A 12,104-nucleotide genomic window follows, 5' to 3' on the forward strand; every position below is an offset into this window, starting at 1 on the left:
GAGCAAAAAAAAAAAAAAAAAGTGGTATTATTTATTTATTTCGCGACACCCCCTGTAGAAAAGTGCCCAGTTGAAGGTGAATATATTAATTTTTTAGCCAATTCTTCGATATTTGTCGTCTGAAAGGTCGAACTTCAAAACGATACTGATCTTGTAAAAATCCGTCGCCTCCGTCGAAAGTTTTAGACAGACATGCAAACATACATACACACAACAAATATCGAGATATTGTCTGACTTATTAATGCTAAGTGCAAGATATCATTAAGGTGGTTATTAGGCAATTTTGTTCAACGTTGTTTATAGTTTGTTTCAGTATTGAAAACAATCTTCCCGTTCACTTTCAAACAAAGACACCATCTTTTTTTATGTGAATCACAAATTTGTAAATACTTTCCACTTGGAATATATATGTTTTGCGTAAAAATCAATTGATGAAATATCTTCGGAATTAAATTTGTATCACAATAGATTGTCACACCGCATTTCTATCAATTCCATTTGAATACATTACGGTACTATCTCCACCTACACATCAAATGCTGTAGCAAACAATATGAAATCATTTTTATGCAGTTGAACGTCAGCAAAACATGATACAATTTCGTTTGCAAATCTTGGATTACATTTACCGATAGCTCTGTATCCTGTGGTCTCTTTGCTTGGAATGATAGGAATTGAGCATATGTTTTATTTCTAAGTCGATGTTGCCACAATACGGTTTGTTTCAAACGCAACGATATGATTATACATCTCATTTATAAGCTGAGATTTACCATGACGTAGTAAATCTATATAAATATATATAATCTAAGTAATTAACTATATCTACAATGCAAATTAAAGTTCCGAATCAGGGTCTTGAAAATATGAACTCTCCGTATGTTTACTTCAGAGAAATATCGTAATTTTATGTAAAGCAAGTATTTGTTTTCACGTTAATCCTCGGCTACGTTAGCGTACATCACAGAAATACGCAAAGTCACCACATTCTGACTGAGTATCAAACATTGCTTGAATTGTCGATGTTTTAAATAAATGCATTAGTAATCAGGCTCGCGTGCCGGTCAAAATGCCTTTGCGGGTCGGATTCATCCCGCGAGCTATAGGTTGTCGACCCTTGTTTTACGGAATACATTTATTCACAAAAAATCCCTTAATATACAGCCGGAATGAACTCCTCCATTCTTCCCACGAATTAGACGAAGAACAATACTAAGACTTCGTGCCAGGCGGAATAAATAGGGATGGAGATGTGAGTAATAGACATCGATCTGAAGTGCTTCTTGAATCTATCGGAAATAAATACTTCCGATAACACTATTTCTGCTACTAAGAAAGTCTTGGTATTATCCGAATAAACATGTCTAGGCACTCCAAATAAATTCGTTAACCTGATAAATGCCAGTAAAATGACTGAATGTTCATATAGGAAAGTAATTCCAAATGCACTGCTCGTAGACTCAGACAAGTAAACAATAGAGTGTACATTTTGGCTTCTTCTTCATTAACATTTACCCAACAATGACCAGTAAAATCTACACTATCTTGCAAGAAGGAATCGAACAAAATTAACTCTATGCGCAAGCAACTGAGAACCTGTTGGCGCTTCAAAAAGTAAAGAATTTATCTTTTTACATACAGGACAAGGTTGGATTATAGCCTTTACAGACTTTCCTCCTTGACGAACCCAGAAACCTATTAACCTCAACGCCGTCAAGGTCGAGTTTGTGGCCAAATGGCAACAACTCAGATGCGCTTCATTAATGCTTAGTTTCATCGGATGATGGAGTTTTCTCAACAGGACTGGGTATTTTACTTGAATACAACCTGAAGATCAAATCAAACCTTCGTTATCCAAAAACAAACCAAGACTACCGACTCTTAGCGGCACATTTTTTTTTTTACTGGAGTTTTACTTAAATATTGAAGCTCTTCGAAAATTCTTCGCTTTCTATATTTACCAATAGCAAAAATTTACCTTTATTGGGGGTGTTCGAGTGTCGGCGCTTCAATTTGTTAATGAATTCCCAAACTTAAAAAAAAAAATTAATCAGTTTAGTTAAAGATGAAAATTTAGATAGGTAGACTTTTGTCAGTTAAATATATCACCCGAAAACAAACATGGGATAATGATCTTATTGATATCGTTAAGACACGGAAGATGAGTAGTCGGCCATTGAATACTGGTTTGCCGTACCCAATCAGGACACTGGCAGAAGAGGATATATCTTGAGTAAGTAGGTCTGCAGAATAATAATAATAATAATAATAATAATAATAATAATAATAATAATAATAATAATAATAAACACTGCAAGGATCTTCAGCCAGGATACCCAAATGGAATTTGGCATACAAAAATGCGCACTACTAGAAAAGGAAAACTGAAAAATGCGCACTACTAGAAAAGAAAACTGAAAACGACAGAAGGCATGGAACTACCCAATCAAACTGAGATGGGGGCACTATGGGAATAAGACGCCTATAAATACCTAGGAGTTCTGGAAGCAGACACCATCAAAGCAACAGAAATGAAAGAGAGAATTGGAAAGGAATACTTCAAGAGAACAAGAAAACTTCTGGAAACTGAATTATAAAACAGAAACCTAATAAAAAGCATAAATACATGTAGTAGGATATTCTGGACCGTTCATGGGATGAACTAAAGAAGAACTGAGACTGCTCGATTAGAAGACTAGGAAAATCTTGACCATGCAAAACGCACTACACCCGAAGGATGATGTTGACTGACTCTACGTAAAAAGGAAAGACGACGGGAGGGGACTGGTTTGTATAGAAGACTGTGTTAATCACACACACACACACACACACACACACACACACACACACACACACACACACACACACACACACACACAAATAAAATAACTAGAAAAATACAAAATACAAAACACTGAAAGTATAATTATGACAGCGAGAGACACAAAAAAAAGAAAGAAAAACAAAACAGAAAACAGAGAGACAAAGAATAAGACAAGAAAAGAAAAATAGGAAGAGAAACAACTATACAGAAGATTCGCAAGGATAACAAAAGATGTGTATAACGAAAACACTTGAACATGGATGTGAAAAGGACATGTAAATTAGGAAACTGAATCCCTAATAACAGCAGTACAAGATAACTGGATAAGAGCCAATCACATCAAAGGAAAGATCGACAAAACACAAGAAAACGGCAAATGCAGACTCTGTGGACAAAGCGACGAAACGATAAACCATATAGTACGTGAATGTAGCAAACTAACTCAAAAGAAATACAAGAACAGACACGATTGAGTAGGAAGTGCAGTACACTGGGAATTGTGCAAAAAACTGCACTTTGAATGCACGGACAAATGATACAAGCATAAGCCAGCAACAGTAATTGAAAACGAGAATCACAAAATCCTATGGGATATGAACATACAAACAGATAAACCCATCCAAGCAATAAGACCGGATGTCGTAATAATTAACAAGAAAGAAAAGTCTTGCCAAATCGTAGACTTTGCTGTTCCAGCTGACCACAGAATAAATATCAAAGAAAAGGAGAAACGGAGTAAATACACAGAACTAGCCAGAGAGCTTAAAGGGATATGGATGATGAAAAAATCAAGCTAGTATCTATAATAATAGGAGCACTAGGAACAATTCCGAAAAACTTTAAAAAAAATGAATGAGAGAAATTGAAATCAGAGGAATGGCTGGAAAGATATAATGGATAACAATAATGAAAACGGCTGAAATATTAAGGAAACCCCTTGAATGCAGAGACTAATACACATAAGTCACATGCAAGGGCTAGACAAGCTACTGCAGAGACAAAACATGAAGAAGCGTTACATGGAACCAAAAACATTGAAGATGCAGATCCATAAGTTGTCTATCCTGTCTCCCATCCCCTTCAGTTATCCAATCATCCCAATTCAAATTCATTTGCAACTATTATCAGAAGAGGTGGAGAGTATTGGAAAACTGGGGAGACTTGTTGTCACCCAGTTTCCAGAAAACACCACAGGTTGTTTTCAAGGAGGGATCCTTTATGATCTGTGTGAAGGCTCCTTGTGAACTGCTACTACTACTACTACTACTACTACTACTAATAATAATAATACTTGTTGTCACTCAGCTTCCAGGGAACCCAACAGGTTGTTTTCAAGAAGAGATCTTTGATGACCCGCGTGAAAGCTCCTTGTGAGCCAATAATAAATAAATAGTGAAGAATGTTTTCTTATTTACTTGTCTACCCATGAGTACAACGTTAGACAGAACGTTAGTATATAATTAGGAGAAAATGAAGCTCCTCTGCGACAGGTAACTCTAGACTGGGACAAAAATAAAAATTGCTACAGTTTCGAACGATTTCCCCTGCACTGAACGAGGACAGAAAAGATAAAATGCAGAACAGATACTACATTTCACCCCTAGCAACAAAGCGTGTTTCGGTGAAAAAAATCCCTATTTAATTTAAAACAATTTCTAAACTTTAGCATGGTTTCAAACTTAGAAATGAAAAACGATAAAAAGGAGTTAAAAACGTCCAAATGGTTTTGTGAGACTGTAGTTTATCAAGTATAAAACAAGTTTGCTGTCTCACACACCAGAGTAGGAGTCAGAAGGAGTCGAAAGTAACTGCAATCGAACTCGTGAGAATGCTAGTAGTCAGAATCGTATTTTATTTACAAAGAACCAACAGTCTGAATATTGGTATTCTTTAAAATAAGTTCAGATTTATTTGCCTCCCCATGAGAGCAGGGTTAGACTTAATCTGGAAAAATCGACCTTCCAAAAAGTGCAATTCTTTATTCGCGCGAAAATAAAAATTGCCTCAGTCTAGAAGGTTTTCCTATTCACTCACTAAGGACAAAGATGAAATATAGCATTTAGAACAGATACCACACTTTGCTCTTCGCCAAGAGACGTATATTCCGTGAAACGAAAAACAAAAAAATAAAAAATAAAATAAATAAATAAATAAATAAATAAAAGATAGAAACTCGCTTACCTTTCACTCACTAATGACAAAGATGAAATATAGCATTTAGAACAGATACCACACTTTGCTCTTCGCCAAGAGACGTGTATTCCGTGAAATAAAAAACAAAAACATAAAAAATAAAATAAATAAATAAAAAATAGAAACGCGCTTACCTTTTACTCCAAACAGAAGAAAAGAAAAAAAAAAAAAAGAAAAAAAGAAAACGGACAATTCTTTTACGCAAATAATAAACGCTATTCCTACATTTTGCTGAACACCTCTTGCGTCAGAGCGTATTTTTTCTCTTTTTTTCTTTTTACTCAAATGTCACCTTGCCCATACAGCTACTGCTGTTGTTTTTACTGTCATTGTTGAGACTACGCATTGAGTTGGCTCACGCATGTCGTAAATGGATGCATGATTACTGGCAACATCTGCCAGTCGGTAGTGAATGAGAGTTAATTACAAAAAGCATTAGCATATTACAACTTTCATTGAAAAAAGAAGAAAGAAATAGCACAAATATGACCTTCACCTTCACCGAGGTGAACGATTTATATGACCTTCACCGAGGTGCGCGACTTGACACACAAAAATAAACCGCCTCTTAATCACTTGCTAACGCACGCGTCACTGTAACGTCCAATGACAACAACAACAACAACAACAACAACAACCTTCTCACTCGACCTGCCTTTATACCACTATCTCAATCCCTTCTCTTGCGCATGCGCCTGTAGATTCCTGACAACCTCGAGACTTCCGCTTATAAAAACCCAAGTTTTGTTGTCGCGCATGCCTATACAAGGCACAAACACGAGGGCGTTTGTTGTGTTGGTAAGTACTACACTACCCCCTGATCTGATTATCACATAGAGTGCACTCCGGGGGTGGCCTCTTAGTTCGTTGGCTTCTGCGAAGGGTGGTATTTACACTCTCGGATTCAGGTTCTGGTTCTGGTTCTGGTTCTGGTTCTGTGTGAGGTTCTGGTTCTGGTTCTGGTTCTGATCCTGCCTGATCAGACGAACTACAACTACCACTCTCTTGCTCGGTGACCTCACTCATTAGCAGCTCATCATCTGATGATTCATCGCTCTCTGTAGTTGTGGGATATACTTCACTAGCCGGGCGAAGATCGAGCACATGGCGTGGGGTTCCATCAACAAGGACCGACTGCTGGCTGACCACTCCATTGCCAAATAAAACTGCAAGTTTCTTCAGCTCCGCGAAGAAGACGTCCACGGTTTCTCCTGGCATGAGCTTCCTAGTGGCAAATGTTTCGTAGGCCGTACAGGGATCCATGGCAAATGCCTTGTATAAAGCATTTTTTATACAGGTAATATCAGCCTTCTCCACAGCACTCAGTTGCTGATATACACTTAGGGCGCCTCCAGCCAATCTTAGGGGAATCACGGTATGCACCCCTTTACTTCACAGAGGTTGCAGGTCAGCTCAACCCTTTCGACCCAGTCGACAACAGAAGTGGATCCGTCGAATTCGGGTATTAGTTTTAAATCAAACTTTGCCCCAGCCATAGTTGTCCAGGAAAAGAGACAAAATGAAATTGTCGAAATAGCTTATGACCTTCACCTTCACCGAGGTGAACGATTTATATGACCTTCACCGAGGTGCGCGACTTGACACACAAAAATAAACCGCCTCTTAATCACCTGCTAACGCACGCGTCACATTAACGTCCAATGACAACAACAACAACAACAACAACCTTCTCACTCGACCTGCCTTTATACCACTATCTCAATCCCTTCTCTTGCGCATGCGCCTGTAGATTCCTGACAACCTCGAGACTTCCGCTTATAAAAACCCAAGTTTTGTTGTCGCGCATGCCTATACAAGGCACAAACACGAGGGCGTTTGTTGTGTTGGTAAGTACTACAACAAATTACTTTAAAAGGGAAAGTTGTTGATTCATTTATGCATAAAAAGAAAATAAACAGTTCGTTGTTTCATAAATTTAAAGATATTTATTTAAAGAATGCATTTAAAAAAGAGAAAAGAAAGAAACACAATTTGGTTTATATTAAAACGGAACCTTTTCAATATAAATATTAGAGGAGAATTATGTATGTAATATTACTTATTTTTTGTTTTCTTTTTTACTTACGTTCATCACAAAACAAGACATATCGACACTTAGAGGTGAAGGGTTACTATTTGAAACCACGCCTTTCATCCACTCTAGGACTCTTCAGGCTGAAGAGTCCTAGATTGGATGAAACGCGAGATATCCAGTGTAGCTTAATCGCCATATACATTTTATAACTTACTAACTAGTTCTACCTACGTATTGAGCACTTTTGAAGTAAATACTTAAAGTTTACGTACAAATCTATACTTTCGTATATTGATTTTATGTGAGTAAATTAAGTATATATATATATATATATTGTTAGGAAAAACAAATATACCCCTCCTTATATCATAATGGATATATAGATATGAGCCAGACAGACCTCCCTTCCCCCCTTTCAAGTCAAGCCAGACAGACCTCCCCTTCCTCCTTCGAAGTCAAGCCAGACAGACCTCCCCTTCCCCCCCTTCCAAGTCAAGCAGAAGACCTCCCCTTCCTAAGTTGAACAGCGAACAATCGAACGACACAACCCCTCCCTCCCTCACTGATAAACTATAAGCAGCAGTCAAACACCTACGCAAACATAGGCAACCATGACAACCGACATCAGGCGATTGTGACGTAAGCGCAGGGAGAAAGCGCGCGAAAAAGTTTAGTTTTCGAGTAGACAGCCGTTGGGAAACGACGACAATATTTTCTGCCCCCCAAAAAGCAGAAATATGCATCCGTGTGGACGACGCATGGTGACCGACAAATGATCAACTCAACTCAACTTGGCGGACGGCCATGAGTCCAAAAGGGACATTTACTCCAACATGGAATTACCTTGGTCAACATAATTTCACGAGAGCCATTCTACCCGAGAACTTTGTCAGGACAAACCGCATATCGAAGATGACGAAGAAAGAAAAAGAAGTGATAAAGAAAAACAAAGGACATTATCACGTCATCGAAATGCGCGCGTCAAGGGAGAAATTCCCACCAAAAAAGCTAAGTATCGTTCGATATCAATTCTCTCATATTTCACCCCCCACCGCCCACTCAGTGACAGTCGAGTTCTTTCCGTGAAATAATTTCTTCCCTCACCAAGCATAAAGGTGAAAGAATTGGAAAAAGAAAAGAAAGATAAGGAGAGAAAGAACATTGTTACCTAACTTTAACTTTGATTGTTCTAATGTTTGTTTCAACTGTGACTTTATGCATTATCAAAAGAAAAGAGAAATCATAACCCCATCCCAACCGGATATTGTCTGCGACCCGACTTTCATTTCGATTGTCCTAATATTTTGTTTGGTCTGTGTCTTTATGTTGTACCAAAGTCTGTGACCCGACTTTCATTTTGAATATTCTAATATTTTGTTTTAACTGTGACTCTGTGTTTTATCAAAAAAGAAAAGAAAGAAAAGGAGAGAAAAGGAAGAGAAAAAAATAATATATCTCCGCCAATGACCCCCCCATGCTGATCTGATGTTGTCTGTGACTGGACTCTCGTTATGAGTGTTTTATTATTTCCTTCATTTGTTTTTTTTTGTTTTGTTTGAATAATAAATTTATATCTTTTTACGTTATTCATTGGTGTCCGACCTTTTTCATTCCCTGCCATCTTTATTATTAAACGTGAATGTTATCGGGTAGTCCATGACGATTCCACTGATTCGAAACTTGGGAAATGCCATGCAGTTGTGATATTATTACGGCCGGCAAAATTCCACACTTTTTTCCTTTTCTTACGACGTGTATTTGGGTATAGAATTCTCGCGAAATTCCTAACCCCTAGGCTAGACCCCGGTCACGTCATATATATATTAGCCGGGTAGGGAGAGAGTGGAAAAATTATTATTTTTTTTTATCTATTTATTATTTATAAATTTTTGAATTGTCGGACGTTATAGTTGAAAGAAAGAAGGGGAAAATAGGAGGGTAAATAGGTGAATTATACGTTATAGGTTTATTTTGATAATATAAAAATAGGTAAGAATATCAGTAAGTTAATTAAATAATAAATTAATAAAAATTAATACAATTATTAAGAAAATATTTATGATAAGTAAATAACACAAACACATAAATACATACACATGAATACACATGTACAAAATATGTACACACATCAATGGGAGAGGAGCATGTGCCTGAGTATATGTACATACACAAATACGTAAATATCTGTAAATAAGCTTCGGGTTAAAAGATATAATAATTATTGAGAGAATTAGTGAGAGGTAAATATAAAAGAAAAATATATAATATATGTAGATGATAAATTAAGTAATTAATTAAAGTAGAAGGTAAATAAATGATTAGTTGTTAACAAGTAGATAATAGACCGAGGAGCAAGTCAGAGGATACCACGTAACTAAAACATTAGAAATCAAGACCTAACCATCGAAATAGCCAATAAGAAACTATGAGGCGAGAACTCTGAGTAATTGGAAGAAATTAAGAATAGACATATTACCAAAGTTATGGGTTGTAAATGTGTGGTAGATATGACTGCGGCATCCTATATGGGTGTATAGTATTCATGTTAAGGGGCTGTTACTTAAGGGGCTTAGGGGGTAAAGTTAGGAGGGGGTTGGAAGTTATTGTGATAAGAAGTGATAAGGGTTGGGATTTAGGTTTTAAATAATGAAATAAGGAGTGAATAAAGCAAAAGAGGGTACAAGAATGAGTTAGGCAAAGAAAGATGCAGCTAACAAGTGGTGGGGAAAATAGGTGGGGGTTATGTGGAGGGGTTCTTTTAGAATGAATGGGGGAATATATAGTTCCGGTTGTAAATAGGGGGTGTGTAATTAAGGATCAAGTGAGTTGTGCGTTATTCAATAATTGGGTAATTATGTTATTTGTATGTAAACGGTATAGTGTTATATTCTAGGGGTGGGTTATAGGTATTACTAGAAGGGTGAGAAGTTACTTAAGAGGTGAGATTTATAATGTTTACGATTAAGTTAGGTTTCAGTTTTTTTATTTAGAAGTTTGTCTCTATCTCTAAAATTAGTAATCAGTAATTTTTAGTTAAGCATAAATAACATGGGGAGTTTAGTGATTTACAGGTACTAGCTCTATTCAGAATTTCTCAGCTAATAATTGGGGTGAGGTTGTAACGGGTAAGTAGTAGATAGTGGTTAGTTAGTGAAGTACTATTGGGGTGGTTGGGGTTATTTAGGGAGCATTTATGCCCTCTAAATCTGTATTTGAACCTAGTGCTTGAGAGGCCAATGTAAAATATTTTGGTTTGTGGGTCTTCAGCAGGGGCAATAGTTGCTTTGTAAACCACATTAGTTCAGAGACAATTTTGTTGGAGAGGGCATTGGGGTTTGTTAAGGCAGTTACAGTTATTTTGACTATTGTTATTATAGTTGTGGTTATTTAGTATTTTATTGTTATGTTTTTTTTAATTTTATTTTTTAAATTAGTTGTGCAACTGTAAGCTGTAAGCTTAATAATTTTCTTATTAAAAATTTTATGTAGAATATTACTAGGGGGGAAGTGATGGTTAAGAAGCATGAAGAATTTTTTTCCTAATTTAGTTTTTATCATATTATTATAGGAAGGGTTAAACCAGAGGACTTTGTGGGATCTGTTATTCCTATTTGTATTATTGGGTTTATTAGGGTCCAAGAATGTGATATTAGGGTTGGGATATCCAGATTCTTTTAAAGCATTTTCAAAGAAGTGTTTGTTTAAAAATGCTGGAGTTAGATGAGTTTGTGCTAAGCCTTTTTTCTATTGATTTAGGGATATGTTTAATAATGTGTTTGGGGTGGTTGGATATAGGGTGTATATATAGGGGTTTTGTATTATTTTTGGTGTATAGTTCGTAGGTATTATTAGGGAGGTTAAAGGTAACATCTAAAAAGTCTACTGTTTTTAAGTTGAAGGTTACTTCAATCTTTAGGTCCATATATCTTCAATTCCCTGATGATGTTCTTTTTAATGCCTTCGCACTTAGGGCCGTTTGAGTTTTCAACAATCTTTTCTGTAAAATCCCACGTTGTTGTTGGGGATAAACTTTGTGAGATTGTATAGGATGAAAAGGCCTAAAAAGTCAGTGGCCTCAGCTGCATCAAGTGCACTCATCGCAAGGTCGAAGGAGGTAGGTTGTTCTTTTTTAGCCCATTGAGAGTCTTGGCTTAGTGGGACAGTTTTACGACATTTCATAATGATGTCAGTTTCGAATGGTTGAATATCGGAGAAGGTAGAAGCAAAATCCAAGACAGTGTCAAAAAGGCGTTTGGAAATAGAAGGGTAGTAATTAATTATGTCGAATTGGATAAATGCAGCCTTGTTCTTATTAGGTATCCTTTTGAACCAGTTAATAGTGTCTTCGGTGTTAATCCACTGGGTTAGGTTGAAATTATTTTTGATTTGTTTATTAATTCTTTCAAGAATTATTTTGCTGATTCTGCCAATTTCAGGTCTGGTGGGGTTGATAAGCCTGGTTTGGGGTCTGGTATGGAAGTCTTCTTTATGGTCTTTGATGAGGAGGTATGCATTTTTAGTATCTAGCTTAGCTACTCTGTTGCTTAGGTTTAAAGTATCTGTGATTATTTTGCTATCTATATTAATGTCTTTGATTAAGTCGATATTTTTTATTTTATACATGTGTATTCATGTGTATGTATGTTTGTGTTTGTGTTATTTACTTGTCATAAACATTTTCTTAATAATTGTATTAATTTTTATTAATTAATTATTTAATTAACTTACTGATATTCTTACCTATTTTTATATCATCAAAATAAACCTATAACGTATAATTCACCTATTTACCCTACTATTTTCCCCTTCTTTCTTTCAACTATAACGTCCGACAATTCAAAAATTTATAAATAATAAAATTTTTTTTTTTTCAATCTCTCCCGGCCCGGCTAATATATATATATATATATATATATATATATATATATATATATATATATATATATATATATATATGTGTGTGTGTGTGTGTGTGTTTACGTATTTGTATGTGTGTGCGTATGTTGTACATGTGTTTGCATGCGTGTGTATTTTTGTGTGTGAGTGTTTT

The 12,104-nt window shown here is 36.1% G+C and overlaps 1 protein-coding gene across 1 annotated transcript in view; it reads right to left on the reverse strand.

Moving 5' to 3' along the window:
- LOC145296169 (exostosin-like 3) overlaps window positions 1-5,106 on the reverse strand; it is a 150,691-nt gene extending 145,585 nt beyond the window's left edge. Inside the window, exon 1 of the mRNA XM_080142377.1 lies at window positions 5,008-5,106. The gene's annotated coding sequence lies outside the window, so the exon portion shown is untranslated. The remainder of the gene's footprint in view (window positions 1-5,007) is intronic.
- Window positions 5,107-12,104: the final 6,998 nt, after the last annotated feature.

This window comes from Euprymna scolopes, chromosome 16 (genome assembly GCF_053919585.1).
Source record: "Euprymna scolopes isolate OS-2025 chromosome 16, ASM5391958v1, whole genome shotgun sequence".
NCBI lineage: Eukaryota > Metazoa > Mollusca > Cephalopoda > Sepiida > Sepiolidae > Euprymna > Euprymna scolopes.